We start from the raw sequence: 17,997 nt of genomic DNA on the forward strand, positions 1-17,997 counted from the left end.
TCACCCGGTGGAGTTTTGCCTCAGTGGTTTTCCCCATTCGTAAACAAATCACTTGTGAAATTTATTTTTCATTGCATTTAGATAATTTGGTGATTTGTTTGTGCTGCCACGCTATTGCATGAAATTTGATCTAATTAATTAACTTGGTTATTATATATATAAAACTAAAGTCTCTACAACTCTCACAATTTTCTTCGTCAGCACAACATTTAAAAAAATAATAATACAAAGAAAAGTTAAAAACCCGACACTCAAAACAATAAAACCAAAAAAAAAAAAAAAAAAAAAATGTAATAACTCGATACTCAGGCCTTTCCCTTTCACGATGCTCTGCCTCTACCAGCTCTTCCTCGATTAGACCCTTCCTCTACCAGCTCCTACCCACAGCAAACCAGCAGCAAAGTTCGTACCATACCCACCATACAACATACATCTTCTTCCTCAGAATCAATCTCTTTCCTCAGACCACCGACCACCCACATCCAACCTGTACAACCTAGAAATGGCGCCCCATTTGCCGTGGGTCTCATCATGCCCATACCCACCATGCCCACCATACCCACAAACCCACAGACATCTTCCACCATACCACAAACCTACAGACATCTTCTTCCTCAAAACAGAGGTCGAGCTCCTTCCTCAGACCACCCATTTGCCACAAACCACCCACATGCAACCTCTACAACCCAGAAACGGTGCCCCATTTTCCGTGGGTCTCATCCAGCCCATGGCCCATCAACTATGTCAACCGGCAATACACCAATCCAGCCTGTCGAAACCGGCCCAAAGGTAACTAATAAACAAATTTAATTAGAACTCTATAATTTTTTTTTTTGAATTCGAACTATATAGCTATTAGGACTCTATAACTATTATCTTATAAATAGTTGATTCTTATTAGTCTTTTTTTTTTTTCACGACTGTTCAATTTCTAGGTTTATTCTTATTGCCTTTCTCTTCATTCTTTTCCTCCATTCGAATTAGGGTTAAAAGGTATGGTACATCTAATTTCTAACTATTTTAGTGTTCTTTCAATTTGAATTGTAATGTTTGCCTCTGTGATAATCTATGTACATCTAATTTCTAACTATTTTAGTGTTCTGTTTAGATTTAAAGAAATCATGAAACTCAAATTTTAGTGTAGTTATATCAGTTTTGCAGAAAAAATACAGCTAGTAGGTTTATGTTTTGACTGTTTCAACTTCAGACTTAGAATAGTTTGGATTTCTTAGCTTTTTTAAAATTTTATATGTATAAATATATATATATATATATATATACACACACACACACACATATAAAGTGATGCAAGAAAAGAATTAGTTCATATGCTTTTATATTTTCATATACTTAAAATTCTAGATAAATAGTTAGTTGCCTCACATGTGGAAAAGGTTTGATAGATATTCAGTTAAATTGTTGAAAAATGAAAACTTCTCTGCTAAATTTTAGCCCCCATCTTCCCCTTAGCTCTCTCATTGTTCCAACACGTGTGCTTGGTTCGGTTTTGGTCGGTTTGTATAGGTATGGCCAACCGAAACCGAATATTTCGGTTTGTGAAATTCTCAACTGAAACCGACTGAAACGGCTAGAAATCCATCGGTTTCGGTGTATTTTGGTTTCAGTCCGTTTCGGTCGGTTTTTAGTTTTCCAAAGAGAGAGTTTGAGATTTTCAAAACCACACTCTTTCAAACGATAAAGTAAAAACCAAAGCATAAAAAATCACACTCAGAATTGATAAAAACCATAAACTCAAAACTTTTCACACAGATCACTCTAAAGCAAAATCACCGTTCACTTGAAAAAAAAAATCACAGTATAAATGAAACAAAACAAACACAGCCTAAAGTGTAAAAAAAACTCACCAATTATATGAGAATCTCAGATATACGAAAGAAAAGGGAAGTAGAGATCTCTTACAATTTTTCTTCATCGATTTGAAGCGAATAGATGAAACTCAGAGAGAGAGAGAGAGAGAGTTAGAGAGATTGAAGAATTTGAGTGAAGAAAGCTTGAGAAAGCTTCTTCTTCCATTATCTCTGTGTGTGTGTGTCCACTGAAGCGAGAACGAGAAGGGTTGAAAGAGACAGAGAAAAAGTTGGAGAAGGGGGTAGCTGAAGAAAAGAAAAGGGAAGAATAGAAGAGGGGCATTGGGCATTTCTGTCTTTATATCATGCTCTAGGGTTCTAAAAAATTAAATAGCTAAAAAAAACCCACGTCCGATGCGAAGGCTCGAACATGGGATCAGCTAGCCAAACCACAAGGAGCATACGACTAAGCCACTGATCAGTTATGTTTTAAAATTACATATATATTTCGTTCAGTTTGGTCAATTTTGGGGTGAAAAAATCCAGCACCGAAGCCAAACTGAAATTTTGGCATCGGTTCGGTTGGTTTCGGCTGGTTTTTTTTGGTTTGTCGGTTTTTTGCACACTCGTACTTGATAGATTCAAAATGGCGTCCTCTGATTCTTTGGGTGATATTAACATAATGTCATTCTCAATGGACAAAGAATTTTGAAGAATTTTGGGTGAAGTGTTTGTCGCTTTTTAATTCCATTCAAGACTCTGACATGTAGACTTCCCTACTAATCTATTCAAATTAAGATTGTTCTTTGCACATTAATCAAGTGAAGGTCAGTTGTCACCACTTTTTAAAGATAAGTATGTACTGGGGCACAACTGACAATTGTCAGCATTTAGTGTGCCTGAAAAAGCTTTGCTCTGAGGTTGGTCCAATGTCCAGGATACTAAGGTTAAGAGTGAAGTGTAATGAGCCTTTGCTAGGCCCTTTGATGTGCGCCCATTCAAACATGCTGTGTGGCTGAGTGGGTGTAATTGACTCTTTTTGGTTATACTTAGAATAGTTTGGATTTCTTAGCTTTTTTTGAAATTTAGTTTAGTTATATCAGTTTTAGCAAAAAAAATACTTCAATTTGTAAAAAAAAGGTTGTGTTCCTAAACAATGCCATTTTATGCATAATTGTTAAAACCTAAAGAAATCCACTATGATCAATCTATTTCCAAGCAAAAAGAAAAAAAGAAAAAAAAAAAGAACTATTGAGGTTTTAAAGATTAGTTATGCTTCAAATAGCTGGTCTTCTTTCACTCTCAATGGTGTGTGTGTGTGTGTATATATATATATATATTTATAGACGACCCCAATAATCCAGCTTTATGGATTTTCCTTTACTTCTTCAGATGTTTCCAATTCGAGTCTAAAATTCATTGTTCCATGGGTGGTTTCAAGGGCCATGAGAATTACTAATTGGAGCACAGTGCTTCCAAGTGGACTCACTTTCTTAGCCACCTATATCCATCCCTTTTGTACAAACAAACTATGTGTCAAGACCTGGTATTTTCTAAAGCACTTTGTGTTCTGCCACTTTCATTATAAATATTGAACGTTTTAAAGCTAGAACTCACATGAGCACAATAACTGTCCTGCCCCAAGAGGCAGATTTCATAATAGTTGAATCTCCAAGTTCTAAGTCTTTTTACTATGAAATCTTAAGTAAGTGACCAGGAAGACAGGGAAATCCCTGAAACAGCAAACATATAATACTTTTCATCTTGCTTTACTTTGGTAAATTAAAGGGTTTAGGGGTTTATCTAACAAACTAAGTCTTGAATCTAAATATTTAGAGGATAAATGATTATCACAGCAAGTAGGACTTCATTTATGATTGTAGTTGTTGTTGGATTCATATGTTATTTGTACTGCTCATTTTGCATCTATGTTCATCAAATTTTCACTTGCTTTGAACTTCTCCAATCCCAAAAAAAAGAGAGAAGGAATGAAAATTCCACTGATATGAGCACCAGCCTAAGCACTATCTTTACCAGTTACAACTCCAGTTTCCAATTCAATATCACAAATTCTGCCAACACAAATGGAATGATATCAAAATTTGATTGATCCAAATAGGCTTTTCACCTTTTTATGATGGGTTTTGCTTGGTTTTGTATTTTGTATTATGCATAATTGGTTGTTGTACATTTGGTTGGAGTCAGTGATATGCTATTGTTATGATGAATATTTGTGCATAGTACTTTCAAATGATCATCTAAACAACATTTACAAGCAATAAAATTTTAGTGTTTAAACAATTTACAATTATTAGAGCATGATAGATAACATTATTCTAACAGTAAAACTCCAGCATTACTTCTTTTTTTATAGATTAAAAGTTTTGCTTTTAAACATAATTTCCATTGAACTGTTCATGTTCTTTTCCCTGTTAATTGAAGTGCTTTTATTAATTAATTGTCAATATTCCTTCCAAAATTCAGAGCCCAGATTTTATTTCCAGAATTGTCATAAAATAGTAGTGTCTAAGTACAATATAATTTTTCCTTTTTGGGTAAAAACAGCTTCAGAAAAAATAGCAATATTCATAAATAACAACAAATCCAATTTGGGAAGTCAAAATAGCCATAATTCACCCAGATATATCACATGATTTTTTTTTATCATAATTGATCCTGCAACCATCTTTTAGGTTCTGGCAATTTAAGGTGGAAATTTATTTTTCCATCTCAGTTTTGAACCAAAATTAGGGTTTGGATAGTTTGGGTTGTTGTCTTTGACTCAATTAATGAAGTAGCTATTGTTGTATGGGAAGTTAGGTATTTAGGTTCCTTTCTACTTTGAAGGCCTTGATTTTGGAATTTTGAATTTGATCTTATTATTGATGATAAATTGATGATGTGTGGTCTGTAATAAAATACACACACACACACACATTACTACCTTATGAATGTCAACTTTGGTGTTAGTTTGCATCTTGGTTCTTTTACAAAAAGGCCATCAATTTTGGTTTGTTAACTTCTGCTTACTTCCTACTGCTTAGAATGGTCCTTAGCCACATGGTAAGGTTGTTTTTGCTCACTTGGTAGGGACTTAAACCTATTTGCTACTTTACGTATAGAAGGTGTTTGAGAAAAAGCCAATCCCAAGGTAGTAGTAGTAGTTTATTAGTTCCATCTTACAATTCAAATCCAAAATAACTTCAACATATTTAGAAGCCTATAATTGAACCTATTGAACTCAAATAATACCATATTCTCTCTGATTCATCAATTTAGAACCAAAAAAAAAAAAAAAACAAGAGAAAATAAAAGAAAAGAAAAGGAGTTATAGAGTGGCTAAAAGTCCACTTTGTGAACTTTTTTCTTTTCTACCATTTTGAGCTTCTTTTAACAACATAGTAAGGACCACATAATTTGACTACTATTCATTAACATCCAGCAATTTCTTTCAACACAGATCCACTAAATCATTAGCATAGAAAACTATACAAATATACAACACACACCATGCCAAAAAAATGTCATTTGTATGCCTTGCTTTTTAAAAAAAAAAAAATTTTATAAGAATCTTCTTTAAGAGCAGCATCTAGATTTTTGAGGGGTTTTGTTCGATTCTTTGTTTGGTTGCAGGCCCCATCTTCTTTTCCAATGTCCTCCTTTTGCAACCTTGGCTTTGCTGTTTATGTACAAATTTTATTTGTTAGTTATGGTAAGGTTTGTATTTTAAATGTTGGTATAACCATGGAAGCTAAGATTTGTTCCTACTACTAACTTTTTCTTTACACGGTTTTTCATTGCACCACATCAAGCAATTAGGGATTTTCCAGATGTGTGGGGTGAATAAGGACTGACAGTTTTTAATTTTTTTTTTTTTAAATTCAGTGGTGTGGGCATGGGAGGTTCATGGAAAGGAGAATCGTCTAATACAGCTTTCTTTTGAATGTGCTGATAGTAGGAGCTTCTTTACTATTCTGTTTACTGTAGATTATTTATAGCTGCTGATCGCGATGATATCTCCACAGCTATATAGTTCAGCAATAAGGTAAGGCCATGGATTACATTGATGGCCGTTAGCTGGGAATATGGTGCAAACATGTTGACGAAGTACTTGGCAGAAGCTGGAGAGAATACACTGCTTACAGCTGCCACGTGCATAGACAATCCATTTGACTTAGAGGAGGCTACAAGGTCCTCTCCTTATCACATTGCCATTGATCAGAAGCTCATTGGTGGACTGATAGATATTCTAAGATCTAATAAGGTTGGTGATTGCTTTCAATCTTTTGTCTATTTTGGTTCAAATGCTTTATAACCCTCCATTCTAGCATTGTTTTAATGTTGAACAAACATAATCATTGATGTGGTATGCTTTGAATTGTGTTGGCCGCCATTTAAGTATAATAACTTATGCTTAATTTTTTGATTGGGAATAATTTATGTTTAATGACTACTTAATATCTTCAATCTTCAACTTTTTTTTTAAACATCATCAAAATCAAAGTCTTGGGTTAGAAAGATTTGGTGGGCATGAGCATAACTTTCAATCAAAGCTATGCCCATTGCACACTACTTGGAGTCTCAGCAAAATAGCAATGGCAGCACTTGCACACACACAAAAATTTTTCACCTTTTATTAATTTTCATAAATGTACATGTATTTATATTCTCTTATCTCACTCTTTCCTCAAAAAGATACATAACTATATCCACACACCTAAAACTCGCTGAGAAGCTTATGTTAAAGGTAAAAATGATTTAATTCCTCAGCTAAATTGAGCTGAACTTTTTTACAAAACCGAAAAATCCATTTCACCCAATATGGTTTTCTTGACAAACGTCAAGATAAGGAAGGCAGATAGTTCGTTCCTCACCTAAAAAAAGATCCACATTATCGAGAGATGTACTTTTTGTCTGAACGAAGTTGCTTGCTTCAGACTCGTAGTTCTAAGAGTTGAGTTTCACTGTTATCAATAATGGTGATTTTGATACATTTGAGGTTAGTTTACATCTGGGGTAGTCTTATTTTTCTTGAAATCCGATCTAGGTTTCTTTATGTGTTTGATATAGTGATTTCTTATGCATGTGTCTATGAGAAAAGCTACTTTAAAATTGAGCTATGGTGATCTTTATTTCTTATTTAATTATTTTGAAGTTGATTCTCATATTGGTTGTCCTTAAGTATCCTAAATTGTATTTGGGTAGAGCTTTGGATTATGGTCCTTTTGCCTATGGTAGGTGAAAAGCAATGTTTTTTTCCCTTAAGAAAAGAGAGAAGAAGTCGACAAAATTGCCTGTTAATGATACTTTCTGAATTTAAAGAACAGGTTTTGTTTAGTAATGGTGTTTCCACATTTCGTTATCTGTCATAGATGAAAATAACACCAATATGTTGTGGTTATCGCACTTCTTAGATACTATAATTTTTCTTCTGTTCTCAAAGCCCCTAACTTGGGTAAAGCAGCTGTTTTCTAGGAACTATTTCAAGGCAAAGCAAAAGGGTTTGACATGGAGAGGCTTTATTGGCAAATTCTATTCATGATTTTGAAAAAGAAATATCTATGGTATCTTAGCACAAGAGACGTGGTTGGGAATGTGAGCAAGCATAGAAGATTTATAAAACTCAATATTTTATGTTGAATAAATATATGATGTACTCTTCTATATAATGCAGATTGGTTGTATTATGTTCTTTTCTAACTCTTTTTGAGTCATAGCAAAAGAATTTGACATTGGTAACTATATTCTATTTATTTATTATGAAAATAAGATTGCGATTATTTTTGCAATTTGTTTATTTGTTTATTCACAATATATATGTAACCATGAAAATAACTTCATTGCCAATGGACCTATGGTAGTGGTATTAATCTTTTTGGCATGTATGTATTTTTATGGAGATGATATACAGGATTTCCTTATCCCTTATTTTTCTTTATAATTTTTTATTGGGCACAAGTACATTGTGTACTAGGTCTGACAATGTTTAATATTTGAATTAGTGAAGATTTTATGTTATGCTTGGGTCTTCTCCATTTAAATATATTATTTGATTAGTGAGTCTTGAGACATTCTATTTTAGTGCAGCAAATGATAATTGCAATATTTTTTTTTTCTTTTTAAAGAATCTCGTGCATCGCACGGGTTAGTGACTAGTTAATTAATTAATTGCAAGGGATCAATTTATTTTAACCCAACAATAGTGCTGAGTGAACTAGATCCTTCTATATGTAGGAACTTTGTGTCTATGAATTGGGTTTCCTTGTGTGAGGTGTCTGATCCTCCTCCTACAGTCTTGATTAGAGAGTTTCACTCTAATCTCTCTATCTATTCTAAGTTTACAAGTGGTCATTATTTGACTTCTTGGATTCATGGTCAGGAGTTTACCATCACTAAACAAACTGTTTCTAAGGCTTTAGGAGTGTCTTTGGTTCGTAAGCCCACATACCTATACACTGAGTTTCTTGTTGTTGATGATATGATGTCCTTTCTTTGTAATCATCCTGTTTCTTGGGGCTCTGAACCAAGAATCAATTCTTTTGAGTTCACTGAGCTTAATTCTTTATACTTGAGGATCACATGTCATAACATCTATCCCATTTCCCATGTTCATACTATTCCCATAGAGAGATGCGCTTTCCTTTATGCTTTCATTACCGATGGTTCTATGTGTTTTCCGTCCATGTTTATACAAACTATTGTTGATATCTATAGGAGTAAGAGTAAAAGTCAAAAGATATTCTTTCCTATGTTCATTCTTAGGATTTTGAAGTTTTTAGGTTTGACGGACTTTCCTCCCCTAGAGTTAGTGCATATTACTGCCCCTATAAGAGCCACCTGCCTTAGATAAAGACAGGCACAAATCAAGAGTTCTAAGCAAAGCACTGGACTTCTAAGAGACCATGAGGAGATGCTGCTACTACCTTTGGTGATATGCCTGCTATTGAGGAGACTTTTATGGATCTGACTATAGCTGTGGATCCTACTGGTGATGTTGAGGATGTTGATCCTACAGTTGCTCCTCCGCTTTCACTCCGTGCCATGATGCAGTCCATCATGACAACTTAGGCTGCCCATGGACAGCTTCTTGATGAGTTATTGACGGAGGTTGCCTCATTGAGAGCTGATTTTACAAACTACAGGAGTGCTTTTCCACCTCCTCCACCCTTTGAGGACTGATTTTGCCTTTGCCAATACGTAACAAAAAGGAGGAGTAGAGATTTTAGGACTTTTTGTACATAGGGGGAGTAGACTTATTGTATTTAGGGGGAGTTTTGATGTATTTGCATATCAGTTTAGTGTATTTGGATATTCTTTTTGGTTTTTTTAGTTTATTTTTCTATCTTTATCTTTGTTGTTGATGTTGCACATAAAATCGGTAGGCTGAATGCTTTGGACTTCAATGGACTAATGATTGCTTAGAATGCCTGAAAAAAGAAAGACACACGATCAAAGGGGACTGGGGTGAACTGGCCAAGAACCCTCTGATGCTTAAGCTAGTTTTTTCTCTATAACTCAAGAATTCTAACTTTTAAGGAGTAGTGAAAACTTAACTTTTATTTGATATGGATGAGTCCTTATATAGTAAGCCTTGGAGCGGTTACATGTTTAGTAACTTTCCCAATATTTGTAAAAATTAAAACATTCAGACTTAACTTCCACAACTGCTATGGAAGTTAGAATGTTCAACCTTATCTTCTACAACTGCCATTGAGAGTTAAGTACTTCGTAAGAAGGTATAGTGATGGACAAGGATTTTGTTCATGTTCCAAAATAGTAACATGTGGTATGAATTATGAGTTGTTGTAGATAAATCCATCTTTGGAAATTTTCTAAGGGCTTGGGGGTCGTCCATGTACTTCTCTGATAGACGACCCTTACGTCCATGGACGACCTTTTTATGCTAGGTTGATCTTTGGCCCTAGACGACCCTTATGGACGAATTGGAGATAGTAAGATTCTCCGTTCCCCATCAGTTCAAAGGAATCGTCACTGAACATAAGGTGAACTCATGTTATAATATGTCAATGAGAGACTTTGAACATTCTGCCATCCATGCATAACCCTCATCCAGCACCAAGTTAGGAGGAAGTTTTTTTTGGCTCAGAAGGATAAGCCTTGTAAGATGTTTTGGCTGGAGGGGGAAGATTTTCAAACTGGACGGGCAACACGTTCACTGCCGGGTCGTCTAGGTCTACCGTCGGGGGAGTAAACTTTGGAACCTTGGGAGGAGGAGCTTAGTGAGACTTTTGCTTCTTGGAGCCTCCACGACTTGGAAGGTCACCAAGGTCCACTAAGCTAGATATGCCCTTCCTCTTCCCCGCCTGGACTACAGGCTTCTGGACGATAGGAGTAGTATCGTCTTAAACCTAGACGTCATCGTCACCACTTGTAATGTCCTCCTCTTTGTTCTCTTTCATGGTAGCCAACCCTATGATAAAGAAAACAAAATCAATTCAAAAAAAAGAGGAAAAGAGAGAAAAAAAAGGATGGACGATACTTACTTCGGCGAGTGGTCTCCTCGTGGGCAAGGTTCCCTGCAGATGGCTCAGGACCAAGCCCCCAAGCAGCTAGATGACTGAAAGTCACTAGACTATGGAAGGATCTCTCAGGGAAAGCACGGACTTGGTCAATGCGATCCAAATAGAATTTGTCCAAACGTGGACGAGCAACAGCTGTACCAATACAAAAAGAAGGTTAGACGACTAAAAGGAGTTAGGAAAAATAAAATAAAATAAAATGGAATGAAGACATACCTTCAGGACGAAGACGACCTAGGGGGCTAGTAAAAGGAGGAAAGGGGGCACTATTCACCTTAACTGGGATCCCACCCAATTTCTTGAAATAACAAAAAACTCATTCTTCCAAAGCACGTGGTCGTGTCAATAAGTTACTACTGGAGGTAGCATTAGATTTTGGGTTAAATCTTTTGTAAAAACTTCAATTCTCTTACAGTGGATTTGGTTTGCCTTGATGATAGCTAGATCAAATCCTTCCCAGGTTTTTACCTTGAAACGATTAATTTCATCGGTTTTCCTAGGTCATCATATCATGGTGTTTTATATTTTCTGCTACTTTGCATGATATGATATATTTGTGTTTAACTTAAATCTAAAGAATTAATCTAAGTAATCACTTGGTTAATATATTAGGTTAAAAATCTATTTCAGGGGTCTAACGAACATAAACTTGGTATCAGAGCAGGTTAGCTCTTGTTTGTAGGTATTTCCACACTTGGTATTTAGCAAGTTAACAAACGAACATACTTCCTCTATGCCTTTTGCTTATGTACTCTTGCAAGGTATTTCTTAGTCTGAAAGTCATATTGTGTGGACCTACGGATGTGCATGGTGGCTTATGAGCTAAAGAGAGGTAATCCAGTGGGCCTAATCTTGGCAAAAACCCTCAATGGTTTGGATGCCGCTCATAAGAAGGAAGCAAATTTCTTTGCAGGAAATCCTTTTCTTCTTTAGGTATAATCCCTAACTTTTGACTAAGTTCTCAACCTAGCAAGATTTCTCTAATCTTCAACCCATCAAGACACCTTGTATCGTCTTTCATTATTATTTTTATTTTTTCTCACTCATGTTCTCCATTTTTTTTAGATATTGCAAGGGGTCGTTTTTGGAGTCACCACCTAGTTTTTGCAATGATCTAGGAACCATATATATAGCATCCTTTTGAGGAAGGACCTTTGATCTTATTACCAGAGTATGAGTTCGGAGTTTAGGTACGCTCTTGGGAAGGTGTTATGCACCCAAGATCGCCCAACCCTAAGGTTGGCCTCCCATTGTTGTGTCTTACGTATTAACCTTATTAAAAACAATCTTAACACCTGTATTCTAACTCACACACACACTAGCATACATCTAAGCATCCAACATGACATATTTAATCTCAAGACAACATATCTAAAGAGAGAGCCAAACCCAAACACAAAAGAAACCTCAGCATTCATCTAACATGTAAACACCCTGTCATACATCTAAACAAGGCAGCACCCCAAACATGGCAGCAAGCATATCATGGCAATCACACAATCATGTAAAGCATACGATTGGAATCGAAAGATACAAAACAAACGCTCAACAATCACACACCATCCAATGCATGTTCATACCAATGCATGACTTACTTTATTTGCCTTTCAGCAACACAGTACCTATGGCATTAATGCATGGACATGTGAATGAATGACATGGTATTTAGACAAGACATGAACATAAAACCCTAATCTAAGTATGTTAAAGACAAACAAGCATACAAGATAGAGACTTAGATACATATAAACAAAAGAAAAGGGTTTAAATAGAGGTAAACATGTGAAACAAGCAAACCAAACAACATAAAAAATTTGAATTGGGGTTTCTGGGCAAGTGTCAACGTACGCAGGCAGAGGCCTGTGTATGCAGGGTTTTTTTTGCATACGCATGCTCATGACATGCACGTGTGGGACTTATTCAACAACCCTAACCCAGAAACACAAATTAGAAAATAGAGCATAAACCAAAAAAAAAAAAAAACCTAAATCTAGCAACCTAGCATGCTTATAAACATCAAACCAACATAATACTAAACTACATAAACATGTAAAAACATAAACTAAGCAAAGAAAACAATATTATAGCAGAAAATGAAAAGAAAGGGATGAAACTTGATACCTTAAAAAGGAGATCCCAAGCTTTGATTTTGACTGTTCCCTCAATCAAATCTATCACAAGTAATTAAATAAGCAATTAGTAATCTTAAACTCAAAGGATAAGGGCCAAAAAAGGTCCCCATCAAATAAAATTGACTTAAGAGTATTTTGTGAAAAATTCCCTTTTGATTCACTATTTTCTAGTAAATCTTAGGCTTTTCCCGTGGGATTTCTGTATGTTTTGAAAATGTACCATGTAAGACATTATTTAGTGGAAAATGTACTATGTAAGGTTATATTTTCTATTTTAACACTCCTTAAGTGAATTTGATATCTGATTAGGCTCTAAACTGGCCTTAGGCCTTAGAGTTCTAGCATCATTGGGGAATGGGGGCCCGTGTAGTAAGGGGTACAAAATGTGGTGTCTACACCAGAATGAGCTTCTTAGATGTGTTCCAAGGTTATCACCAGATTCCATTGGCCTAGCCAGACTTAGAGAAAATGACTTTTCTTACTCCAACAGGGAATTCCCATTATCGGGTAATGCCTTTCGGCGTAAAAAATGCTGAATCCACTTACCAGAGAATGGTGGTGAGGATGTTCGAAGCTCAGTTACGCAAAAATATGGAGGCCTATATTGATGATATGGTGATAAAAAGTAAGGAGACATCAAAGCACCAACATAAGTGAAGTTTTTTCAATCTTGAGGAAGCATAGGCTCTACTTGAATGCCTCAAAATGTTCTTTTGGTGTTAGATTAGGAAAATTCCTCGATTACATGATTACTCACTGGGGAATTGAAGTCAACCCTGATCAGATTAAGGCTATTCATGATTTGCACCCACCTCGAAATCCGAAGGAGCTTTAGCGCTTAACCAGGATGACGGCGGCTTTAAACAGATTCATATCTCGGTCAGCTGACTGGTGTAGGCCATTCTTCCAATTGTTGCATAAATTGAAAGATTTCTCATGATCCATGGAGTGTGATAAAGCCTTCAAGGAACTAAAAAAAATACTTAGCTCATCCACCAATCTTGTCCAAGCTAGAGAAAGAAGAGGTCTTGTATGCTTGTATAGCCATCACGACACATACAATGTGTCTAGTCCTGGTACAAATTGAGGAAGGGGCCTAAAATCTAGTTTATTATGTCAGCAAGTCCTTCAAAGAAGTTAAAATCTGATCTCTCCCCTTGGAGAAAGCTATCCTGGCTATCATCCATGCCACGAAGAAGCTCCTTCATTATTTTCAAGCTCACACAATTGTAGTTCTCACCCAGTTTCCTTTATAGGCGTTGCTTCAGAAATCAGATTATACGGGAAGAGTGGCAAAGTGGGGAACAATATTGGGAACGTTTGACATCCGGTACCTACCTTGAATGGCTGTGAAAAGGCAAGTTCTTGCTAACCTAATGCGGAATTCACTAAGGGTACAGAACGAGTTGATCTCTAGGAGGTATAAATGCCCAAGAAGGGAATTATGGTAACACAATCTCACCTCAATTGTCTTGGGAGTTATTTGTAGATGGGGCAACCAATCAGAAAGGTTCAAGGTTAGGGATTGTAATGATCTCCCCAGAGTGAATTATCCTAGAAAAGTCCTTGAGATTGAGTTTTTGGGCCACAAACAATGAGATCGAGTATGAGGCTCTTCAAGCGAGGCTAAAGCCCATAAAAAATCTTGTAGGTAAAATGGTAAAAGTATACTATGATTCAAGGCTCGTTGCTGGGCAACTACGGGGGGAATTCGAGACAAAGGACTCGAGGATGCAGTGGTACTTAAACCAAGTAAAGTAGTTGCAATCTAATTTTGAGTCTTTCTCCTTGGAACAAGTACCTCGAAGCAAAAATTCCTATGTTGATTAGCAACCTTAGTTGGAGGAAGCCTACAAAGAATTATACTGGTGGAAAATTTGGTGACTTCAGGTTATGACAAGCAGACTCTTGTTAGAGTGAATACGGTACGTACAGACTTAAGTTTGATGGATCCAATAGTCTCATTCCTTATGGATGAAACCTTGCCTAATGACAAAGCCAAAGCAGAAAAAGCTCAAAGAAAAGCACCACGATATTGGCTTTTGGAGGAAAAGAAGCTATACAAGTGGTCATACTCAGGCCCTTATCTGCTATGCATCCACCTTGAGGCAGTCAAAACATTGCTAGAAGAGCTTCACTAGGGAATTTGTGGCAATCATACTAGAGGAAGGTCTTTGTCGCATAGAGCACTAACCCAGGGATACTGGTGGCCGAGCATGCATAAGTCCTCTCAAGAGTATGTTAAAAAATGTGACCAATGCTAAAGGTGTATCCCAAACATTCACTAACCAGGAGGAGCATTCAACCCCCTAACCAACCCATGGCCCTTTGTACAATGGGGATTGGATATTGTTGGGCCACTCCCAAAAGCTACGGCCAACCTGCCATACCTCTTTGCTGCGACTGACTATTTCACCAAATGGGTTGAAGCAAAGCCTCTTGCCAACATCTGAGATTAGGACGTGAAGAAGTTTGTGTGGTGGATAATCGTTACAAGATTTAAAATCCCAAATACTCTCATATTGGACAATGGCCTTCAATTTGATAGTAAAGCCTTTTGGAGGTATTGTTGTGAGTTACACATAAAAAACAGGTTTTCCACTCCAGCATATCCGCAAAGCAATGGGCAAGCCAAGGCCACTAACAAAGTCATCGTGGATAGATTGAAGAAAAAATTGGAGGAAGCAAAGGGTAAATGGGTGGATGAGTTACCCTATGTTTTATAGGAGAAAACCTTTTCTCCATGACATACGGCTCCGAGATAGTCATCCCTCTCGAGACAGGTCTCCCAAGAATGAGAATCGACCAATTTGATAACAACAAGAACAAATAACTTCTTTCCAACAGTTTGGACTTAGACGAGGATATAAGAAAGGTGTCAAGACAAGGGCCTTTATGCCAGGGCCCTTGCCCTAAAAAAAATTGTTGGAAGCATGAAGAATCCATCTTGGGGAAAACTAGGGCCTAATTGGGAAGGACCGTACCGTGTGACTTTTGTAATCGGAGTGGGAGCCTATCATTTGGAAGATCTAGATGAAATTTCAGTGCCTCGATCATGGAATGTAAATAACTTTCAAAAGTAATACTATTAATGCAAAGCTTTATGTTTATTCATATTCGTATTCTAGATTTTGACACGTTTACAAGATTTATTCTTTTGTCTTCCTTGTTGGTTTTAATCTTACGTACTGACTTGGAGATTAAATGCTTAAGGTTAAACAGAACATTGGCTAGGTTCAATCCCTCGGATCACCTGCCTTGGGTAAATAAATGCCTAAGATGCCTAAGGGTTAAATAGAACCTCGGCCTGATTCGATCTCTCGGATTACCTGCCTTGGGTAAATTAACACCTAAGATACCTCAGGGTTAAACAGAACCTCGGCCAGGTTAGATTCCTTAGGTCCCTTGCCTTGATTAGATTAGCATCTAAATGGGTAAGTGAAGTAAGACCACGGAAAAGTGGGGCCATTCAAATTAATAGCTTAAAGTGGTTCCTTTGCAAAGCTCTGAAGTATGGTGTTGTTATACAGATTATGTGAAAGCAACATATATCTAGGCAAATAGAATAAGAAAAATATCAAAAAACGGAAATCAAAGAAGCCAACAATAAAGTAAAGATTGTCCTTGATTGATAAAAAAAAGAGATAACAGAAAATAAAGATAACAGTAAAGAGAACCCTTACAGGCTAGATATTTTTTGAAAAGAAAGGAAACAAAACCCTTATTACAAGAATTATAAATAAACTTTACTACTTTTATTTTTCTTGTACTTCCGGACCCTCATTTTTATCAACCTCTTGGGGATTCCTTTCTTCGGCAGTGGCTTGTGAAGCTGAGGGTGTAGTGTTGCCTTAAGTAGGGGGCCTTTACCTTAATAGAAGCCTGTGAGGCTAGGGGTGCAACGCTGCCTTAAGTAGGAGTGATTGCCTTAGCCCTAAGTGCAGGGGGGTAATAAACCTTCTTAGGATTCCTCAGCTTCAAGGACTAATCTACTCCAGTGGCGTTTAAAGCCTTAGCCCATGTCTAGAGGCAGAAACCTCGGCATACAGTGGTAAGCTGAGCTTTGAGATAGGCCTCAGTCTCTGTTTGCCCTAAGTTATAGGCCGCTTGCTTGGCCTTGGAGATGGCCTTATCTTTCTATTTCAGCTCCTTGGTTAATTCCCTAATTTTCTCTCGAGCCAGGACTAGCTGTTCCTCAGCTTCTTTCATGTGACAAAGTTGTTCTTTGGCTTGCCTCTCAGAGATCGCAATGGATGCCTCAGTACTTTTTTGAGCTTTATCACACTCGGCCAGTTTGGCAAGAGTCTCTTTCAGCTTCTTCTCGAACTAGGCTTAGGCCTCAGGGGTGGCATAACACTTGGCCTTCTTTTTACCCTCGGCCAGGGTCTAATCAACCCATTCCTTAACAGCATGAGCTGCTTGCGTTGCCTAAAAAAGACAAGAATCATCAATCAAGCCTATAAGCAAAGTTCAATAATAATGTGTACATTTGTGCAAGAAAGAAGGTGCAAAAGTGTACTAGGGCTAAATCCCTTTTTAGGGATGGAAACATCTCATGCTTCTTTAGATTTTGAAGCATGGCCATATCCCGAGGTAACAAAGAGCTCATTCCATAGCATTGGCCATGTAACTAGACCTCTCGTTATCAAAGCCCCTGATGGAGGAATCTGTGGAAAAAGGAGCCCCATCCAAAACTAGAGGATGATTCCAAGATGGAACATGGGGCCAACGTTTAGGGGTGATCTCAATGACCTCCCCACCCTTCCTTTGTTGGGATTAAGTGGCCTTTAATCCTCTAGTTTGTTTTAGAGATTTTTCTTGGATCTCCCCCTCTTCGACAACCTCCTTTCTAGCCTTCTTTTCCCTTTTCTCTTCTTTTCAGCAGGATCAATTTGAGAGAGAGGAGAAGAAGCAGGAGTAGGAGGCCTCGGTACTACGGGCACATCTGAGGTAGCCTCACCAACATGGGATTTTAGCAATGCCAATAGGTCAGGTACTCTTTTCTCAATCACTATACCTTCAAGAACCTGAATAGCCTCTTGGTTGGCGCTAACTGCAATGATTACTGAAGTAGAGGTTATGGCCACATCCTTTGTCACATCAGGATGATAAAAAATCTTGAATACCTCCTCACGAACAACATCTTGGAAATCCTCCTCCTCGACCCTTCGAGCTGAAGCTCAACCTTGTCCTTAGATGGTATGGGTTCCTCCCCTTCTATGATAAGTTGGGCCACTTAATGTGCAAAAAGCTCCACATACTGAGTTCCAACAGGAGGCGGTTTTCAAATCAATCCTGCAATAGCAACGTTGATCCTTGCAAGCCGAGCATCCTTAGCCTTGATTACGTGCTTTGGACTTTAGAACCAGGTGGATACTGGCTCATTCTCGAGGATGACATGTGCAGCTCAGATTCAGCCATCGTTGTGGAGAAAGATTTTGGATTTTCAGATTCTATTGAGGTCCTCGAAATTCACCAATTCTCACCTCTTAGTAGTGGCCTTTTTATCTAAAATAA

General features: G+C 37.3%; 1 long non-coding RNA gene across 2 annotated transcripts; it reads left to right on the plus strand.

Annotated features, from left to right (window-relative positions):
• Positions 1-772: 772 nt before the first annotated feature.
• LOC142633316 (uncharacterized) lies at positions 773-7,461 on the plus strand. 2 transcript variants are annotated; one of them, XR_012843873.1, is made up of 4 exons: positions 773-789; positions 936-993; positions 5,694-6,072; positions 7,273-7,461. It is a non-coding gene; the product is annotated as an uncharacterized LOC142633316 (long non-coding RNA). The 2 variants fall into 2 exon arrangements; XR_012843872.1 differs by having other exon boundaries at positions 7,284-7,461.
• The last annotated feature ends 10,536 nt before the right edge of the window (positions 7,462-17,997 follow it).

The sequence above is a fragment of the Castanea sativa genome, chromosome 5 (genome assembly GCF_040712315.1).
Source record: "Castanea sativa cultivar Marrone di Chiusa Pesio chromosome 5, ASM4071231v1".
Lineage (NCBI taxonomy): Eukaryota > Viridiplantae > Streptophyta > Magnoliopsida > Fagales > Fagaceae > Castanea > Castanea sativa.